This window comes from Pelophylax lessonae (genome assembly GCF_965119305.1).
Source record: "Pelophylax lessonae genome assembly, chromosome: 7".
Lineage (NCBI taxonomy): Eukaryota > Metazoa > Chordata > Amphibia > Anura > Ranidae > Pelophylax > Pelophylax lessonae.
In genome coordinates, this window is record NC_138774.1 from 34207091 (window position 1) to 34227807 (window position 20717).

Genomic DNA, 20717 nt, shown 5'->3' on the forward strand with positions numbered 1-20717 from the left:
CAGTGGACGGGTGTCAGCAGTGAAGAGAAAGAGGATGCTAGTGAGAGTGTCCTGAAGATAATTGCTAGTTTACCAAGTCAACTTATAAAGAGAAAAGAGACTTAATCCAAATTCACCCATAGTGGCACCTGAAGATAGGAGTCCTCAACCATTGTGCATAGTTAATCTGGAGCATCCCACTATCCCCTTCTCCTATCCCTAATTTATAATAAACACAAAACAACCAAAATACCCCTGGACTGATTATTGGAGCGAGCTAAAGAAGGAGAAAGTATGGACTTGAAACTGTCATTTTTGTATGCTGGTAACTCAGGGGGACCCAGAAATGTGAAATCTGGTAGTCCTTGCATGGGGGGGGGGGGGGGCGGTAGTGCTACACTTTCACCCGTAGAATCTATGGGCTGCTTTACTGTCAATGGGATTTTCCTTTGGGAAAGTCCATTCACTCCAAAATCAAATGTGCAAAGCAAACGTTTTTAAAGTCCTTTAGAAAGACCATTGTCAAGTCATCGAATGTACTGTGAGAATTTCTGTATGAGTGTTTGTAAGAACGTTCGTTTAACCACTTCTGGACCGGACGGATTTACCCCCTTAATGACCAGGCCATGTCTTGCGATACGGCACTGCGTTAGTTTAACAATTGCGCGGTCGTGCGACGCTGTACCAAAATAAAATTGATGTCCTTTTTTTCCCACAAACAGAGCTTTCTTTTGGTGGTATTTGATCACCTGTGCGATTTTTATTTATTTGCACTATTAACAAAAAAAGAGCGACAAATCTGAAAAAAAAAACACAATATTTTTCACATTCTGCTATATAACATCCCCCCCCCCCCCCCCCCAAAAAAAAATAAAAAATCAAAATTTTGGCCAATTTGTGTTCTCTTACATATTTTTGGTAAAAAAAAAAATCGCAATAAGCGTATTTTGATTATTATTGATAAGTTATCGCGTCTACTTACTACGGGAAAGATTTATGTCATTCTTATTGTTGCCAGCGGTTTAGACATTAATGGCTGTGCGTTGAGTTATTTTGAAGGGACAGCAAATTTACACTGTTATACAAGCTGTACACTCACTACTTTACATTGTAGTAAAATGTAATTTCTTCAGTGTTGTCACATGAAAAGATATAATAAAATATTTACACAAATGTGAGGGGTGTACTCACTTTTGTGAGATACTGTGTATATATGAATATGTATAAATGCGGCAGGGGGTCCAGAAGTGGTCATCACATAGGGAACAAAAAGTCCTCAATGTATATTTTTTGGTGACAGGTTCTCTTTTATGAGACTTGAGGGGGTCCCCACACAAATGAACCTCTTCCCTGACCAGACCAGCTGGAGAAAGTGACACCAGAAACCAGAAGTGACATTTTACACAGCGTTTGAGTTTTTAGTAGGAAGGGGCAGTTACGGGAAAAGGTCATCTAGAGCTCAGGGGGGGGAACGTCCCCCCCCAACATGTATGAGCATTATGTGTCAGTAAAAAGCCCCCCACAAAAACACTCAGCACTAATCTGCATGCTTACCCCTTAAGTATAAATCCCCCCTCTTCCCACTACAAATCCACCCCCCTGCTATAATTCCTCCTCCCAGCACAAGTCTTTGCCCTCTCATGCCCCAAAGCCCCCAGCTCAAACGCCCCCACACCCCAAAAAAAAAATCACCTTGTGCACAAATCCTGTACCCCTAAAATGTCCCCTTCTAGTACACATCACCCCCTATCAAATCAATCCCTCCAAGCACAAATTCCTCCCAAATCCCCCCTCCTAGTACAAATCTTCTCCCCCCCATCCCCCTTCCCTACACAAATCCCTCTAAATCACCCCTCTTAGCCCAAATTTCCCCTCCTAGAACAATACTTACCCTGTGACGTTCCCCCTAATTCTCTTTTCCAACACAAATCCCCCCCCCCCCAATCTCCTTGTGGCCCCCCACCCCCCAGCTCAGATGAGACCACAGTGCCCAGGGCAGCCGTCCCTGGGCACTGTGAAATGAATGTTCGCTTATCTCCCTCTGCTCTACCTGGTAGGCTGCACCACACTGGCTCTGGCAAGCACCTGAAAATAGCCTTGTATCACTCTTTTGTAGCCCCCCTGTACAGCAGAGCTCAGAAAGGGGTAACGAGGAGCAGCACAAGGAGTCAGTCAAGTCATGCCCTGACAAGAAGCATACTGATAGGAGGAGAGAGTAGAGTGACAAAGAGATAAGCTCATCCCTGTGCTGCCTCTCTTTTCACTGTCCAGTTACAAGCTGGGGGAAGGTACACAATGACCTGGGCTCAGAGGAAGTTGGTGGAATGATTCTGGCCATCAGACTGAGGACATCTAGTGGAAGAAAAAAAGAAGTGAAATAGATGTTCGCTGATCTCCCTCTCGTCTACCTGGTGGGCTGCACTACGCTGGTCCTGGCAAGCACCTGAAAATACCCTGATACTGGCCTTTTGTAGTCCCTGTACAGCAGAGCTCAGATAGGGGTAAGGAGAAGCAGCACAAGGAGGGTGCTCAAAGGTTGAATGGTTCTGGCCAACAGACTGAGGACATCTAGTGGTAGAAAACATAACTGCGGAGGAAGTCTCAGGATTAAAGCTTACTGCTGGCTTTGTTTAAAATATGGGCTCTAGACAGGACATTTTTACTCCAGGTTTGGGTGGAACAGGGAAAGTTTAGAACCCCTGTCGGGTTTTTATTGTTGTCCTTTTGGAGAAATCTCCCCTAGCAATTAAAGCATTTGAAAGAGGGTCCAACCCTTCCACACTCCATCCAAATCTGAAAAAAACTTTTTTTTTTCTGGAGTTCCACTTTATTTTTAGAACAGGGGAGGGTTTGGGCCTCCATCAGGTTTTTTTTTATTAATGTGACCTCACAAGAAGTTAGGGGAATCCTCCTTAGCAGGGAACACCAGAAGCCAAAGCCAAAAAAACACCAAATTCTCGTCTGATTCACCCAAAAGGGGCGATACAAATGTTTTAGACGGAGGTGGGATTAAGGCTGCATTCACATGTCAGCGTATGATCGCGGGCAGAACCGCCGCGGTTCCGCCCGCGATTCGGAGATTTATTGCAAATCGCGGGACGCCTAGCGTTGCCCGTTGATTTGCAATAGCCCCCCAAACGCCTAGCGATGTTGCCGCGATTTACGCCCGCTGAATCGCGGCAAAATCGCGCAAACAAAATCGCGGGACGCAATACGCTCCAAAAAAGTACAAGAGCTTCTTTGGAGCGTATTGCGTCCCGCGATTTTGTTTGCGCGATGTTGCCGCGATTCGGCGGGCGTAAATCGCGGCAACATCGCTCGGCGTTTGGGGGGCTATTGCAAATCAACGGGCAACGCTAGGCGTCCCGCGATTTGCAATAAATCTCCGAATTGCGGGCGGAACCGCGGCGGTTCTGCCCGCGATCATACGCTGACATGTGAATGCAGCCTTAAAGCTGAAGTTTAACCCCTTCATGCCTAAGCCTTTTTCTGACACTTGCTGCTTACAAGTTAAAAATAAATATTTTATGCTAGAAAATTACTTAGAACCCCCAAACATTATATATATATATATATATATATATATTTTAGCAGAGACCCTGGAGAATAAATGGCGATCATTGCAATATTTTATGTCACACGGTATTTGCACAGCAGTCTTTCAAATGCAATTTTTGGGGGGAAAAATACACTTTCATGAATTAAAAAAACTAAACAGTAAAGTTAGCCCAATGTTTTCTGTATAATGTAAAAGATGAGGTTACGCCGAGTAAATAGATACCCAACATGTCACGCTTTAAAATTGCACACGCTCGTGGAATGGCGACAAATTACGCTACTTAAAAATCTCCACAGGCGACGCTTTAAAAAATGTTAACGGTTACCAGTTAAGAGTTACAGAGGATGTCCAGGGCTAGAATTATTGCTCTCACTCTGATGATTGCGGCGATACCTCACATGTGTGGTTTGAACACCGTTTACTTTCGAAGCGCGACTTATATATGCGTTCGCTCCTGTACATGAGCACGGAGGGATGGGGTGCTTTCATTTGGTTTTTTTTTTATTATTATTATTATTATTACACTGTTCCTTTTAATTTTTAATTATTTAAATATTTTTTTTTGTTTTGCAGGATAACTTACATGTGGGACGATCGTGGTTTGCGTGCAATCAGGACTGGCACAGGGGCACTTTTTTTTTTTTTTAAATATTAATTTATAGAATTTTTTTTATTTTTACACTGTTGCTTTCATTTTTTTTTTTTTTTTGCAGTGATACCTTACGTGTGGGACGATTGCGGTTTGTGTGCATTCAGGACCGACGCAAGAATTCGCCTTTGTGCGCTAGCACGGGGGAACTTTTTTTTTTTTTGAATATTATTATTATTATTATACAGGATTTATATAGCGCCAACAGTTTGCGCAGCGCTTAACAAAATGAGGGCAGACATTAGTTACACTACAATTTGGAACAAAAGGAATCAGAGGGCCCTGCTTGTTAGAGCTTACAATCTAAAATATATATTAATTTATATACAATTTTTATTTTGACACTTTTGCTACCTTTTTTTTTTTTTTTTATTACTTTTTTATGTGTGGTTTGAACCCTGTTTACATTTACAGGCGTGACTTATGTATGCGTTCTCTTCTACACACGAGCTCGGAGCGATGAGGAGCTTGAATTTTTTTTTTCTTATTTATTTTACTGTATTTTTTTATTTTTACACTGTTACTTTAATTTTTATTATTTTGCTATGACACCTTACGTGTGGGACGATCGCGATTTGCACACGTTTGGGACCGCTGCAAGCATTCACCTTAGTGCGCTAGCACTGGGGCATTTTTTTTTTTTTTTAAATAATTAATATTCTTTTTTATTTTTACACTGTTGCTTCCTTTTTTTTTTTAATACATTTTTTATGTGTGGTTTGAACCCTGTTTACATTTACGGGCGAGACTTACATATGCGTTCTCTGCTACGCACGAGCACGGAGTAATGAGGCGCTTTCATTTATTTTTCTTATTTATTTTATTGTATTTTTTATTATTTTTACACTGTTACTTTAATTTTAATGTTTTTTGTGATGATACCTTACGTGTGGGACGATTGCGGTTTGCGTGCATTCAAGACCGATGCAAGTGTTCACCTTTGTGCGCTAGCACTGAGGCATTTTTTTTTTTTTCAACTAATTTATATTCTTTTTTTATTTTTACACTGTTGCTTCCTTTTTTTTTTTTTTTAGCATGTTTATATGTGTGGTTTGAACCCTGTTTACATTTACGGGCATGATTTACATATGCGTTCTCTTCTACGCTTGAGCATGGAGTGATGAGACGCTTACATTTTTTTTTTTTTTTTTTTTACTTATTTTATTGTATTTTTTTATTTTTACACTTTTACTTTAATTTTTCATTTTTTTATTTTTTTGCGATGATACCTTATGTGTGGGACAATCACAGTTTGCACGCATTCGGGACCGACGCAAGTATTCGCCTTTGCGCGCTAGCATGGGGGAACTTTTTTTTTTAAATATTAATTTATATTATTTTTTTTATTTTTACACTGTTGCTTCCTTTTTTTTTTTAACACTTTTTTAAGTGTGGTTTGAACCCTGTTTACATTTACGGGGCGTGACTTATGTATGCGTTCTCTTCTACGCACGTGCACGGAGCGATGAGGCGCTTGAATTTTTTTTTTCTTATTTATTTTATTGCATTTTTTTTTTCCCTGTTAATTTAATTTTTATTATTTATTTTTTTGCCATGATACCTTATGTGTGGGACAATCGTGGTTTGCACGTGTTTTGGACCGCTACAAGCATTCACCTTTATTCGCTAGCACTGGGGCATTTTTTTCTTTTTTTTAATAATTTATATTATTTTTTTATTTTTATACTTGCTTTCATTTTTTTTTTTTTTTGATCACTTTTATTGCTGTCGCGAGGAATGATGTACACATCCCTTGTGACAGTAATAGGCAGTGACAGGTTCTCTTTATGGAGGGATCGGGGGTCTATAAGACCCCAAACCCCTCCACTGCACTTGAAAGTATTCAAAATGCCAAATTTGGCTGTTTTGAATACTGACATTTATTTTAATTTTAAATATGGCGCCTTTAGATCTTCAGTAACTGGAAGTGATGTCATGAAGTCACTACCTGGGTTACAAGATCTGGGATCGATCAGAGCCGAATCTGGTGTTCTGTCAGATTACCGCTACCCATCAGACTGCGTAACGTAAGTGACGTTCTAACCAAAAAATACTTACTGCGCATGCGCGATGCGTTCCAAACACTTCCTGATCTGACGGGTAGCGGTAATCTGATAGAACCGCCATACGGACATCTTACTACACCCAGCTACGTCTTTCTTTTCTTAGTATTTTTAGCAATAAAGTGAGCGTATAAATAAATATAATATATTGATATCTGTGATGCTGTTTTGATGTTACATTTGGAAAGAAGTTTGACGCCAGCAGTAGGAAGGTGGCGGAGGCCATGTTGGTACACCCACCACTGCTCAGTGCTAAACCTTCACACTTTCAAAATTAACCACTTCAATACCGGGCCACTTTCACCCCCTTCATGCCCGGGCAAATTTTCAGCTTTCAGCGCTGTCACACTTTGAATGACAATTGCACGGTCATGCTACACAGTACCCATACAAAATTTTTATCTTTTTTCACACAAATACAGCTTTCTTTTGGTGGTATTTAATCACCGCTGGGTTTTTATTTCTTACTAAAAAATAAAACAGAAAATTTTGAAAAATAAAAAAGTTTTTCTTATTTAGTAAATTTTGAAAATAAGTAAGTTTTCTCCTTCACTGATGTGCGCCAATGAGGCGGCACTGATGGGCACTGATAGGCTACACTGATGGGCACTGATGAGGTGGCACTCATGGGCACTGATGAGGCTACACTGATAAGGAGGTACTAATATGCCTCACTCATGGGCACTAATGAGCACTGATAGGCGACACTGATGGGCACTGGGAGATGGCACTGATGGGCACTGGGAGGTGGCACTGACTGGCAGCAATGATAGGCGCTGACGGGCAGCACTGATAGGCGACACTGATGGGCACTGTAAGGAGGCACTGATGGGCACTGGGAGGTGGCACTGACGGGTGGTACTGATGGGCAGCACTGATGAGCACTGACAGGCGGGACTGACGGCCCGGCACTGATGGACACTGTTGGGCAGCACAGATGAGCAGGAACTGATGGTGGGCACTGTGGGCACTGATGGTGGGCAATGATGGGCATTGGCTTGGGAGACTTATGGGCACTGTTTTTTTACTTTACAGTAATCATGGCCCTGATTACCTTTCCTATGCTCCCCTTTGAGGAGGAGCCGCTGATCGGCTCTCCTCGCCACACACTCTGACAGTGTGAGGCGAGGAGAGCCGATAAATAGCACTTCCTCATTTACATGTGACCAGCTGTGATTGGACACAGCCGATCACGTCATTGGCCCTTTACCAAGATCAGGGTCGCGCCGTGTCCTAGCAACACGGCACGCCCACGTTCGCCGCACTGTGTGCACCCGCGGGCACGCGAGAGAGGCCGTTCAGTGGCACGTCATATGAAGTTGTCCCAGAACGAGAGCCGCACCGCTCCGCTGTCATTTGATGGTGGGCGGGCTGCAAGTGGTTAAACATCCAAACCGCATCACAGATATCAATATACTATATTTATTTACATTCGTTCACTTTATTGCAAAAAATACTAAGACATGAAAGACGTAGCTGGGTGTAGTAAGATATCCGCATGGCGGTTCTATCAGATTACCGCTACCCTTCAGATCAGGAACGCATGTTGGAAGACATTGCGCATGCGCTGTAAGTATTTTTTTGGTTGGAATGTCACTTCCATTACACAATCTGATCCCTAACAGTAATCTGATAGAACGCCGGTCCCCGGCCAGCAGTAATCTGATAGAACGCCGGTCCCCGGCCAGCAGTAATCTGATAGAACGCCGGTCCCCGGCCAGCAGTAATCTGATAGAACACCGGCTTTGTTCGGGTCCCCGGCAAGCAGGCGGACGTGCCGGCTGGTCACTCGGGTTCTCTCGGTGGGACGGGAGTTATCACAAGAAAGCCGACTGTTGCACGCAGGGCCAGGACAAGGGGTGGGCAGGAGGTGAGGCTGCCCTGGGCACTGTGGTATAATTTTAGGTGGAGGGGCACCACAAGGATATTGAGGGCAGGGGGGAATTTGTGTTGGGAGAGAATTTAGGGGGTGGCACGGGGTATGTATTGTTCTAGTTGGGGAAATTTGGGGAGGGGAGTGCTAAGGGGCAGTGATTTGGGGGGATTTGTGTTGGAAGGGGGGATGGGGGGGAGAAGATTAAAGTTAGGAGGAGGGATTTGGAGGGAATTTGTGCTGGGAGAGGGATTTAAAGTTGGGGGAAGAAGATGTGTACAGTATTAGGTGGGTAATTTTAGGGGTAAAGGATTTGTGCTAGGCAGAGTGTTTTTTTTTTTTGCTTTTTTTTTTTGGGGGGGGGGGCAAAGCTGGGAGGGGGGATTTCAGCAGGGGGGTGGATTTGTACTGGAAAGAGGGGGGATTTATACTTTGGGGGGTAAGCTTGCACATTAGTGCTCAGTGTTTATGTGTGTGTGTGTGTGGGGGGGGGGGGGGGGGTGGGGTTTATTGACACATATTGGGCAGATATCTTGGAGGCAGTTTGACCTGTTCACCCTGGGCCCTAGCTGACCTTGTCCTGGCACTGGTTGCAGATATCACACCACTACAACCCCTTGAAGCTGAAGGACGCATCTTTGCATTACGCCTGTGTGAAGGGGTTAATCTTCTTATATTGGGCCTCCCTGGGATCCCCCCCCCCCCTCCTCTTTAACCACTTCTGGGCTGGAAAGATTTGCCCCCTTAATGATCAGGCCATATTTTGCGATTCGGCACTGCGTTACTTTAACGGACAATTGCGCAGTCGTGCGATGCTGTACCAAAATAAATTTGATGTCCTTTATTTCCCACAAACAGAGCTTTCTTTTTGGTGGTATTTGATCACCTCTGCGATTTTTATTTTTTGCGTTATAAACAAAAAAAAATAGCGACAATTCTGAAGATAAAACTATATTTTTCACATTCTGCTATATAACATTCTCAAAAAAAAATCTAAAAATCAATTGTTTTTTAACATTTTAGGGCAATTTGTTTTCTGCTGCATATTTTTGGCAATAAAATCGTAATAAGCGTATTTTGATTGGTTTGCGCAAAAGTTATCGCGTTTACTAACTACGAGAAAGATTTATGACCATTTTTATTGTTTTTTTTTTTTTTTTTTTTGTTACTAGAAATGGCGGCCATCTGCGATTTTTAGCGGGACTGCGACATTGCGGCGGACAGATCGGACCCCTAACTGACATTTTTGACACTTTTGGGGGGAGCAGTGACATTACTACAGTAATCAGTGCTAAAAATATGCACTGTTACTGTACTAATGACACTGGCAGGGAAGGGGTTAACACTGTAGGTGATCAAGGGGTTAAATGTGTACCTAGGGGCGTGTTTTTAACTGTGGCAGAGCGTGGCTTGTGAAATGACCATAGAGACCTGTGATCCTATATAGAAGGATCACAGGCGCTCTGTGGTCATTCCAGGGAGAAGAACGATCAGCTGTGTTTACAACAGCCGACCGTTCTTCTCTCTCAGCGGGGAACGATCGCGGGTGTCAGGCGGCAATCAGAGTCGCCTGCCCTGAGCATTGGAGTCCCCGCTGACGAGTGGGGGTGGGAGCGTGTAATAATGACACTGGCAGGGAAGGGGTTAACAATGTGGGTGATCAAGGGGTTAATTGTGTACCTAGGGGTGTGTTTCTAACTGTGGGGGGGGGGGGCTTGTGAAATGACCATAGAGACCTGTACTCCTATATAGAAGGATCACATGGGTTCTATGATCATTCCAGGGAGATGAACGGTCGGCTGTGTTTACAACAGCTGACTGTCCTCTCTCAGCAAGAAGCGATCGCGGGTGTCAGGCGGCAATCGGAGCTGCCTGCCCCGTGCATCGGAGTCGCCGCTGATGAGTGGGGGTGGGAGCGTGCCGCCGCGGGCACGCACTCGCCCCTTAGCTGCAGGTGCGCGACTGACATATACGTACGTCGGTTTGTGCCGGAGGGGCTGCCTGCCGCAGTATGACTGCAGGCGGGTGGTCCGGAAGCATTTAAATAAAACCTTTCATTTTCATTATATACCTTATTTCGGACCCAGTGATGTCATCACTGGGTCTCTGTACTTCTCTATGCAATGCAGGCAGATTGTGGCTGGTGGGACGGGCCGGCAGGGTGCTGTACAGAGCTTTGTGAAAACACAACATTCCGCCCCCTTCCTTCCCCAGATAAGTTATACACATTGTAAGGATGTTAGTAGTTTCCATTGCAGACACTTGCCTGCTCCTGTCCTGTACATACTGGGGTAGGGGCTTTCCAGTTAGCTTTTCAAAATGAGTGCTAAGTGGAAGGGATCACTAGCTGTGATCACATGATCAGATCTTGTCTTCTAAAAAAAAAAAACACAGCAGTCCTTATAATACCCCTCCAGGTGAGGGGGGTGGGGGGCAGTCTGCTCCTCTGTACCCATATGGAAGAAAAAGATATTTCCAATATATTTCGGGAAAACATTTTTAGAAATATATTGAATATGGCCAAAATTGTAGTATTTCAAATATATTTGGGAAAAATAAAGAATGTTTTTTTAAATATATTTTAAAATATATTTTTCTTCCATGTGGGTAGGTAAGGATCCAGATGTATTCATAATGCTGTATACTGTATACAGCCCATGTCCTGCTATGGGGGTGCTCCCAACTGTCCCTGATTTCAAGGGACTGTCCCTGATTCAAAACAAAGTCCCTCCGTCCCTCTTTTCTCCTCATTTGTCCCTCCTTTTGGTCTGATCTATATATAGTTGTATATAAAATGCACTTTTTATTTTCCAAAAAGTATTTCCCAGCGCTAAACCTTTACATACATTTCTAATAATAATAATAAATCGCTGTACATGTAAATGTCAAAAGCCAATATAAAGGAATAGTAGTGGTTAAAAAAAAAAAAAAAACACTTGTGGGTTTAACAAATCATTTTTTTGTATACTTTTCCTTTAAGGGGGTGTGGCAGGGGGTGTGTCCTATGCCTACATACTTTTACTAATAGGTGTCCCTCATTCCCATTTCAGAAAGTTGGGAGGTACGTCTGTGTAATGTATACATGGAGCATCAATATTTATTATAAGTCCTAACTGTCCCGGATTTGGAGGGACTGTCCCTGGTTTGGAACAAAGTCCCTCTTTCCTCCTCATTTGTCTCTCATTTTGGTCTGATCTATAAAGTTGTATATAAAAATCACATTTTATCTACCAAAAAGCGTTTCCCAATGCTAAAACTTTCATCCAATTTCTAAACTGCGGAATTTGTAAACTTTAAAAGTCAATCTAATGGAATAGAAGTGGTAAAAACAAAAAGCACTTGTGGCTTTACCAAATCATTTTATGTACAATTCTCCTTTAAGAGGGCGTGGCAGGGGGGGTGTCCTATGCCTACATACTTTTACTAATAGGTGTCCCTCGTTCCCATTTTTAAAAAGTTGGGAGGTACGACTGTGTAATGTATACACAGAGCATCATTATTTATTATAAGTCCTAACTGTCCTGGATTTGGAGGGACTGTCCCTGGTTTGGAGGGACTGTCCTGGATTTGGAGGGACTGTCCTAGATTTTTGTGGGACTGTCCCAGATTTGGAGGGACTGTCCCTGGTTTGGAGGGACTGTCCCTGGTTTGGAGGGACTGTCCCGGATTTGGAGGGACTGTCGCTGGTTTGGAGGGACTGTCCCGGCTTTGGAGGCACTGTCCCCGATTTGGAGGGACTGTCCATTGGTTTGGAGGGACTGTCCCTGGTTTGGAGGGACTGTCCTGGATTTGGAGGGACTGTCCTAGATTTTTGTGGGACTGTCCCAGATTTGGAGGGACTGTCCCTGGTTTGGAGGGACTGTCCCGGATTTGGAGGGACTGTCCCTGGTTTGGAGGGACTATCCCGGCTTTGGAGGCACTGTCCCCGATTTGGAGGGACTGTCCATTGGTTTGGAGGGACTGTCCATTGGTTTGGAGGGACTGTCCCTGGTTTGGAGGGACTGTCCCGGATTTGGAGGGACTGTCCCTGGTTTGAAACAAAGTTGTACATAAAATTCAGATTTTATCTACCAAAAAGTGTTTCCCAGCACCAGTGGCGACTGGGGCTCCATAGGCCGGGGGGGGGGCAGCAGATGGACCACACCATACCCCCCCCGGACCACACAAGCCCGCACACAATACCCCCCCAGCTCACTCACCCTTGACATGCGGAGGGTAGGCGGCGGCGGCTTCCCCCCTCAGTCTCCTGCGTCTACTCCCTCCTCCTCCTTGGCCAATGGTATGGCTTCTCCTTTCGGGCCAATAGGGAAACGGGTCTTCCTGATCGGCCAGAAGGAGAATCCGTATGACAATAGCGAATTTTCATACGCTATTGTCACACAACTGGGTGCTCTGCGCCCCGCACCCACCCTTTTTTGAAGCCTATCAGAGGCTCTGGCTCTAATCACGTGCTTCAAAAAAAATAAAAAATCCACCATTGGAATCCATGCGTCCGACGCCCTTCATGTAGATTAGGGGGCTGGACGCATGGATAGGGGGGGGGGCGGCGCCCCTGCACCCCCAATAGATGGGCCGCCCCTGCCCAGCGCTAAACCTTCCATCCAATTTTAGAATTTGTAAACTTTCAAAGTCAATCTAATGGAATAGTAAGGGTAAAAAAAGCACCTGGGGCTTTACCAAATCATTTTTATGTAAGATTCTCCTTTAAGGGGGCGTGGCAGGGGGTGTGTCCTATGCCTACATACTTTTGCTAAATAGATGTCCCTCATTACTATCTCATATAGATATATTATAGTGTGTGCCTCCTCTGTCCTCGCCCAATGATTGTCTAAAGCTTGTGAATAGGGTTGTCACCTGTCCGGGATTCCCCGGGACAGTCCAGGTTTTCAGCCCCCCCCTAAAACCCGGACACGTTATATAGACATGAATGCAGGGCCATCTTTATTATTAATTGGACCCTGGGCGAACATTTTCTTGTGCCCTCCCGAATCCACTTATCAACCATTTGCAGGCAGTGCGGTCTCAAGGGGAAGCTGTCTTGGGCCCCACAACAATGACTGGGCCCGGGGCAGCGGCCCCTTTTGCCCTGTGTTAAAGACGGCCCTGCATGAATGTAACTTGGACCGGGGCCTGGCAGGAGGGTGAGGGGGAACTATACATTTCTTTTCTCTTTAGATCACCTGAAGGTGTCCCAGGTCCGTTATCCTATCAGTGATGGCGAACCTTGGCACCCCAGATGTTTTGGAAATACATTTCCCATGATGCTCAAGCACTCTGCAGTGTAGTGGAGCATCATGGGAAATGTAGTTCCAAAACATCTGGGGTGCCAATGTTCACCATCACTGTGTATACTAAAAAAAAAAAACTTCCGGTTCCGGTTTGGCTTGAAGTAAAAGTGGAACCCTACTTGTGAATAGGACACAGCGTGCTCCCCTATACCATTACCTGCTATGGGTATGTATATACAAGGATCCAGGGTGTATATAGTATTATTATAGAATATACAGACCATGTCATGTTATGGGTCATTTATATATTGTATGCTAAAAAATGATATAATGATGTATATTAACCACTTCTGGACCGGGAGATTTCCCCCCTTAATGATCAGGCCATATTTTGCGATTCGGCACTGCGTTATTTTAACAGACAATTGCGCGGTCGTGCGACGCTGTACCCAAATAAAATCGACGTCCTTTTTTTCCCACAAACAGAGCTTTCTTTTGGTGGTATTTGATCACCTGTGCGATTTTTATTTTTGCGTTATAAACAAAAAAAGCAAAAATTCTGAAAAAATAACAATATTAAAAAAAAAAAAAAAAAATGACAAAATTTTTCACATTTTTTTATATGAAATTCTCAAAAAAAAGGTAAAAAAATCTAAATTTTTTAACCACTTAAAGTGGAGTTCCACCCTTATTTTATACTTACCTCCATCTTCTCGCTCCGGGTCACCTGAAAAACAAATGGATAATCGCATTATTTTTTTTTTTTTACTTACCTCGTAGCGAAGAAAATATACTTACCTTACTTCCTTCTTCCTCCTTCCTCGGCCGCGGCCCGTCGTCACTTCCTGGCTCTGCAATGATTCCTGGGAGCTGAACGTCATCGCTCCCAGGAATCATTGCGCCTGCACCGGCCCCGACGTCAGTTCCGGGGCGCGCGCGTCATCCCCTTCTAAACAGCTTCTGAGCATGCCCAGAAGCTGTGGAGGGATGACGCGCGCGCCCCGGAAGTGACGGCGGGGCCGGTGCAGTGCATCATGGGACCGAAGAAGGCGGAAGAGGACGCAGAAGAGGACGCGCTGGCTTCAGCTGCCCACACCTGAAATGGCAGCGCTGGACAATACTTTTTCAAGGTAAGTATTTCTCCTAAAAGGTAAGTGCAACCCGGGACAGATCAGAGGCTAGCCATTGTGGAATGCACTAGCCCTGACTGTCCCGGGGGTATTTAAAAAAAAAAAAAATCCAGGGTGGAACTCCGCTTTAAGCCCCATAAGATTTTACCCCCTTCCTGACCAGTGGGTATTTTGCGTTTTGGCACTGCGTGACTTTAACGTACAATTGCGCGGTTGTGCGACGCTGTACCCAAATGAAATTGACGTCCTTTTTTCCCACAAACAGAGCTTTCTTTTGGTGGTATTTGATCACCTGTGCGATTTTTTGATCATGCGCTATAAACAAAAAAAGAGCGTAAATTTTGCAAAAATAACAATATTTTTCACATTCTTTTATATGAAATTCCCCCCAAAAAAAAATGTAAAAATCTAAATTTTTTAACATTTTAGGCCAATTTGTTTTCTGCTACATATGTTTGGTAAAAAAAAAAAAAAATCCCAATAAGTGTATTTTGATTGGTTTGCGCAAAAGTTATCGCGTTTACTAACTACAGGAAAGATTTATGTAATTTTTATTGTTTTTTTTTTTTTTTTACTAGTAATGGCGGTGATCTGAAAATTTTTGCGGGACTGCGACATTGCGGCGGACAGATCGGACCCCTAACTGACATTTTTGACACTTTTGGGGGAGACCAGTGACATTACTACAGTAATCAGTGCTAAAAATATGCACTGTTACTGTACTAATGACACTGGCAGGGAAGGGGTTAACACTGTGGGTGATCAAGGGGTTAAATGTGAGTCTAGGGGAGTGATTCTAACTGTGGAGGGGCGTGGCTTGTGAAATGACCATAGAGACATGTGATCCTATATAGAAGGATCACAGGCGCTCTGTGATCATTCCAGGGAGAAGAACGGTCAGCTGTGTTTACAACAGCCAACCGTCTTTCTCTCTCAGCGGGGAGCGATCGCGGGTGTCAGGAGGCAATCGGAGCCACCGGCCCCGTGCATCCCCGCTGACGAGTGGGGGAGGAAGCGCGGCGCATGCTCACCCCCTAGCTGCAGACGCGCGGCCGATGTATATTATAGTAAATAATAGAAATATATCATCACCTGCTCTGGGTATGTATATACAGGGATCTATGATGATGTATACAGTGTTATTATACTATATACAGGTCATACAGTGATATCATGTATATTATAGTATAAATATATATGGTCGCTTCTTCTACATATATAATGTATACCATGTACATACAATAAACAATTTATTAGGTACACCTGTTCAATTGCATGGTAACACAAATTGTTAATCAGCCAATCACATGGCAGCAACTCAATGCATTTAGGCATCTAGACGTAGCAAAGACGACTTGCTGAAGTACAAACCGAATGGGGAAGAAAGGGGATTGAAGTGACTTTGAACGTGGCATGGTTGTTGGTGCCAGGGGGGGCTGGTCTGAATATTTCTGTGATTTTCACACACAACCATCTCTCGGGTTTACAGAGAATGGTCAGAAAAAAGAGAAAATATCCAGTGAGCGGCAGTTGTGTGCAGGAAAATGCCTTGTTGATGTCAGAGGTCAGAGGAGAATGGGCAGACTGGTTCCAGATGATAGAAAGGCAACAGTAACTCAAATACCCACTCGTTACACCCAAGGTATGCAGAATACCATGTCTGAACACACAACATATCGAACCTTGAAGCAGATGGGCTACAGCAGCAGAAGACCAAACTGGGTGTCACTCCTGTTAGCTAAGAACAGGAAACTGAGGCTACAGTTCGCACAGGATCACCAAAACTGTACAATAGAAGATTGGAAAAACGTTGCCTGGTCTGATGAGTCTGCATTTCAGCTGCGACATTCATGGTGGGGTCAGAATTTGGCATAAACAACATGAAAGCATGGATCCATTGTGCCTTGTATCAACGGTTCAGGCTGGTAGTGGTGTAATGGTGTGGGGGGATATTTTCTTGGCACACTTTGGGCCCCTTACTACCAATTGAGCATCGTTTAAACCCCACGGCCTACCTGAGTATTGCTGACCATGTCCATCCCTTTATGACTACAGTGTACCCATCTTCTGATGGTTCCTTCCAGCAGGATAATGCACCATGTCACAAAGCTCAAATCATCTCACCACTGGTTTCTTCACCATGACAATGAGGTCACTGTACTCCAATGGCCTTCACACTCACCACATCTCATCCAATAGAGCACCTTTGGGATGTGGTGGAATGGGAGATTCCCATCATGGATGTGCAGCCGACAAATCTGCAGCAACTGAGTGATGCTATCACGTCACTATGGAGCAAAATCTCTGAGGAATGTTTCCAACACCTTGTTGTATCTATGCAACAAACAATGAAGGCAAAAGGGGGTCCAACCCGGTACTAGCAAGGTGTACCTAATAAAGTGGCAGGTGAATATATATATATATCATCACAGGCATATAATAGATACAATGGGTATATATAAGGATACGGGATGTATAGAATGTTATCATAGTATATACAGGACATGTCCTGCTGTGTATAATGTGTATACAGATCATTCATGTACATTACAGTGTGTGTCTATATTGTACATGAATGATCTGGATACATTGTATACATTATACACCCACAGCAGGACATGGACTATAACATCCTGTATCCTTATATATACACATTGTATCTATTATATACCCACACACATACAGTATGTATATATATATATATTCCGTGTCAATAGATAGGTATTTATATGAATATCACCTGCGCTGCCTATATAATAGATACACGTATAAAGGGATCCATTATGTATTATTATAGTATATACAAGCCATGTCCTCCTGTGGGTATATAATAGATACAATGTATATATAAGAATGTATACCGTATATTATAGTATATACAGACCATGTCCTGCTGTGGGTATATACAGTATACAATGTATCCAGATTATTCCTGTACATTATAGTGTGTCTGTATACATATATATATACCATCCCCTGCTGTGGGCATATAATAGATAGAATGTATATATAAGGATGTATACAGTATATTATAGTATATACAGGCCGTGTCCTGCTGTGGGTGTATACAGTGTAGAATGATATGCTGTATATTATAGTATATACTATAAATATATATCATCACCTGCTCTGGGTATATATTATATATAATGTATACATGGATCCAGGTTGTGTAGAATATTATTATAGTATATACAGGCTGCGTGCTGCTGTGGGTGTATACCGTATACAATGTATCCAGATTATTCCTGTACATTATAGTGTGTGTCTGTATACATATATATACCATCACCTGCTGTGGGTATATAATAGATAGAATGTATATAGAAGGATACAGGATGTATATACAGGCCATGTCGTGTATACAGAGGATTATATCACGTAAACTCTAGTATATAGTATATATTTATAGTCACCTGCTGTGGGTATATAATAGATAGAATGTATATATAAGGATGAGGGATGTATATACAGGCCATGTCGTGTATACTCTAGTATATAATATATATTTATAGTCACCTGCTGTGGGTATATAATAGATAGAATATATATATATATATATACAAGGATGAGGGATGTATATACAGGCCATGTCGTGTATACTCTAGTATATAGTATATATTTATAGTCACCTGCTGTGGGTGTGGATGGATGGAGGATGCTGCTGTGGAGGTGACGGTCTCTTCCTATAGACTTGATGGTGTTTGTGTCTCCCTTGGTGACGGTCTCTGCCCCGGTGGAGATGGCGCTCTCTCTCTCTCTCTCTCTCTCTCTCGGTGGAGGTGGCGGGGGTCTCTAGGCGTACGCCCGGCGTGTCTCTCCCATGTCAGGGGGGTCTGGGCCACCTGCACTGGTTGTCAGGCCTCCATGTAATGGCTCAGCAGCAGACAGGCTGTCTCACGCTGCCAGGCACTCTCATCCTCCCTCCTCCTCCTCCTCCTCCTCTCTTTCTCTAGAGCTGTCTGTCCCTCTCCTCCCCTCTCCCCTCCCCCTCCCGTCTCTTTACATCAACCTCCAGCTGACAGACAGACAGTGTACGAGATGCAGGAGGAGAGGCTGAGGAAGACAGGGGACCACTGATGGAGGAGGAGAGAATGAGGAGGACAGGGGACCACTGATGGAGGAGGAGAGAATGAGGAGGACAGGGGACCACTGATGGAGGAGGAGAGGCTGAGGAAGACAGGGGACCACTGATGGAGGAGGAAAGAATGAGGAGGACAGGGGACCACTGATGGAGGAAGAGAGAATGAGGAGGACAGGGGACCACTGATGGAGGAGGAGAGGATGAGGAGGACAGGGGACCACTGATGGAGGAGGAAGGAATGAGGAGGACAGGGGACCACTGATGGAGGAGGAAAGAATGAGGAGGACAGGGGACCACTGATGGAGGAGGAGAGGATGAGGAGGACAGGGTAACACTGATGGAGGAGGAGAGAATAAAGGGGACAGGGGACCACTGATAGAGGAGGAGAGAATAAGGAGGACAGGGGACCACTGATAAAGGAGGCACAAGGAAGGATGAGGCACAGACACTGATGGGAGAGACTGAGCAGGACAGGCTACCCCTGATAGAGAAGAGAATGAGGAGGACAGGATAACACTGATAGAGAAGAGAATGAGGAGGACAGGGTAACACTGATAGAGAAGAGAATGAGGAGGACAGGATAACACTGATAGAGAAGAGAATGAGGAGGACAAGATAACACTGATAGAGAAGAGAATGAGGAGGACAGGATAACACTGATAGAGAAGAGAATGAGGAGGACAAGATAACAATGATAGAGAAGAGAATGAGGAGGAAAAGATAACACTGATAGAGAAGAGAATGAGGAGGACAGGGTAACACTGATAGAGAAGAGAATGAGGAGGACAAGATAACAATGATAGAGAAGAGAATGAGGAGGACAGGGTAACACTGATAGAGAAGAGAATGAGGAGGACAGGGTAATACTGATAGAGAAGAGAATGAGGAGGACAAGATAACACTGATAGAGAAGAGAATGAGGAGGACAGGGTAACACTGATAGAGAAGAGAATAAGGAGGACAGGATAACACTGATAGAGAAGAGAATGAGGAGGACAGGGTAACACTGATAGAGAAGAGAATGAGGAGGACAAGATAACACTGATAGAGAAGAGAATGAGGAGGACAGGGTAACACTGATAGGGAAGAGAATGAGGAGGACAGGGTAATACTGATAGAGAAGAGAATGAGGAGGACAGGGTAACACTGATAGAGAAGAGAATGAGGAGGACAAGATAACACTGATAGAGAAGAGAATGAGGAGGACAAGATAACAATGATAGAGAAGAGAATGAGGAGGAAAAGATAACACTGATAGAGAAGAGAATGAGGAGGACAGGGTAACACTGATAGAGAAGAGAATGAGGAGGACAGGATAACACTGATAGAGAAGAGAATGAGGAGGACAAGATAACAATGATAGAGAAGAGAATGAGGAGGACAGGGTAACACTGATAGAGAAGAGAATGAGGAGGACAGGGTAATACTGATAGAGAAGAGAATGAGGAGGACAAGATAACACTGATAGAGAAGAGAATGAGGAGGACAGGGTAACACTGATAGAGAAGAGAATAAGGAGGACAGGATAACACTGATAGAGAAGAGAATGAGGAGGACAGGGTAACACTGATAGAGAAGAGAATGAGGAGGACAAGATAACACCGATAGAGAAGAGAATGAGGAGGACAGGGTAACACTGATAGGGAAGAGAATGAGGAGGACAGGGTAATACTGATAGAGAAGAGAATGAGGAGGACAGGGTAACACTGATAGAGAAGAGAATGAGGAGGACAAGATAACACTGATAGAGAAGAGAATGAGGAGGACAGGGTAACACTGATAGGGAAGAGAATGAGGAGGACAGGGTAACACTGATAGAGAAGAGAATGAGGAGGACAGGGTAACACTTATAGAGAAGAGAATGAGGAGGAAAAGATAACACTAATAGAGAAGAGATAGAGGAAGAAAGACTGTGGAGGGCAGGGGATCACTGATGGGGGATGCACAGGGAAGGATGAGGAACAGACACTGATGGAGGAGGGGATCACTGATGGGGGGTGCACAGGGAAGGATGAGGAACAGACACTGATGGAGGAGGAGAGAGTGGGGAGGACAAGGTATCACTGATAGAGGAGGAAATATTAAAGAGGACAGGGTTCATCTGATAGGGAAGGAGACGGAGGAGGACAGGAGACCAATGATATAGGAGAGG

General features: G+C 44.0%; 1 protein-coding gene across 1 annotated transcript in view; it reads right to left on the reverse strand.

Annotated features, from left to right (window-relative positions):
- The window catches only part of GABBR1 (gamma-aminobutyric acid type B receptor subunit 1), a 330834-nt gene extending 312379 nt beyond the window's left edge, over positions 1 to 18455 (reverse strand). The window contains exon 1 of the mRNA XM_082263684.1: positions 18114 to 18455. The gene's annotated coding sequence lies outside the window, so the exon portion shown is untranslated. The remainder of the gene's footprint in view (positions 1 to 18113) is intronic.
- Between the last annotated feature and the right edge of the window lie 2262 nt (positions 18456 to 20717).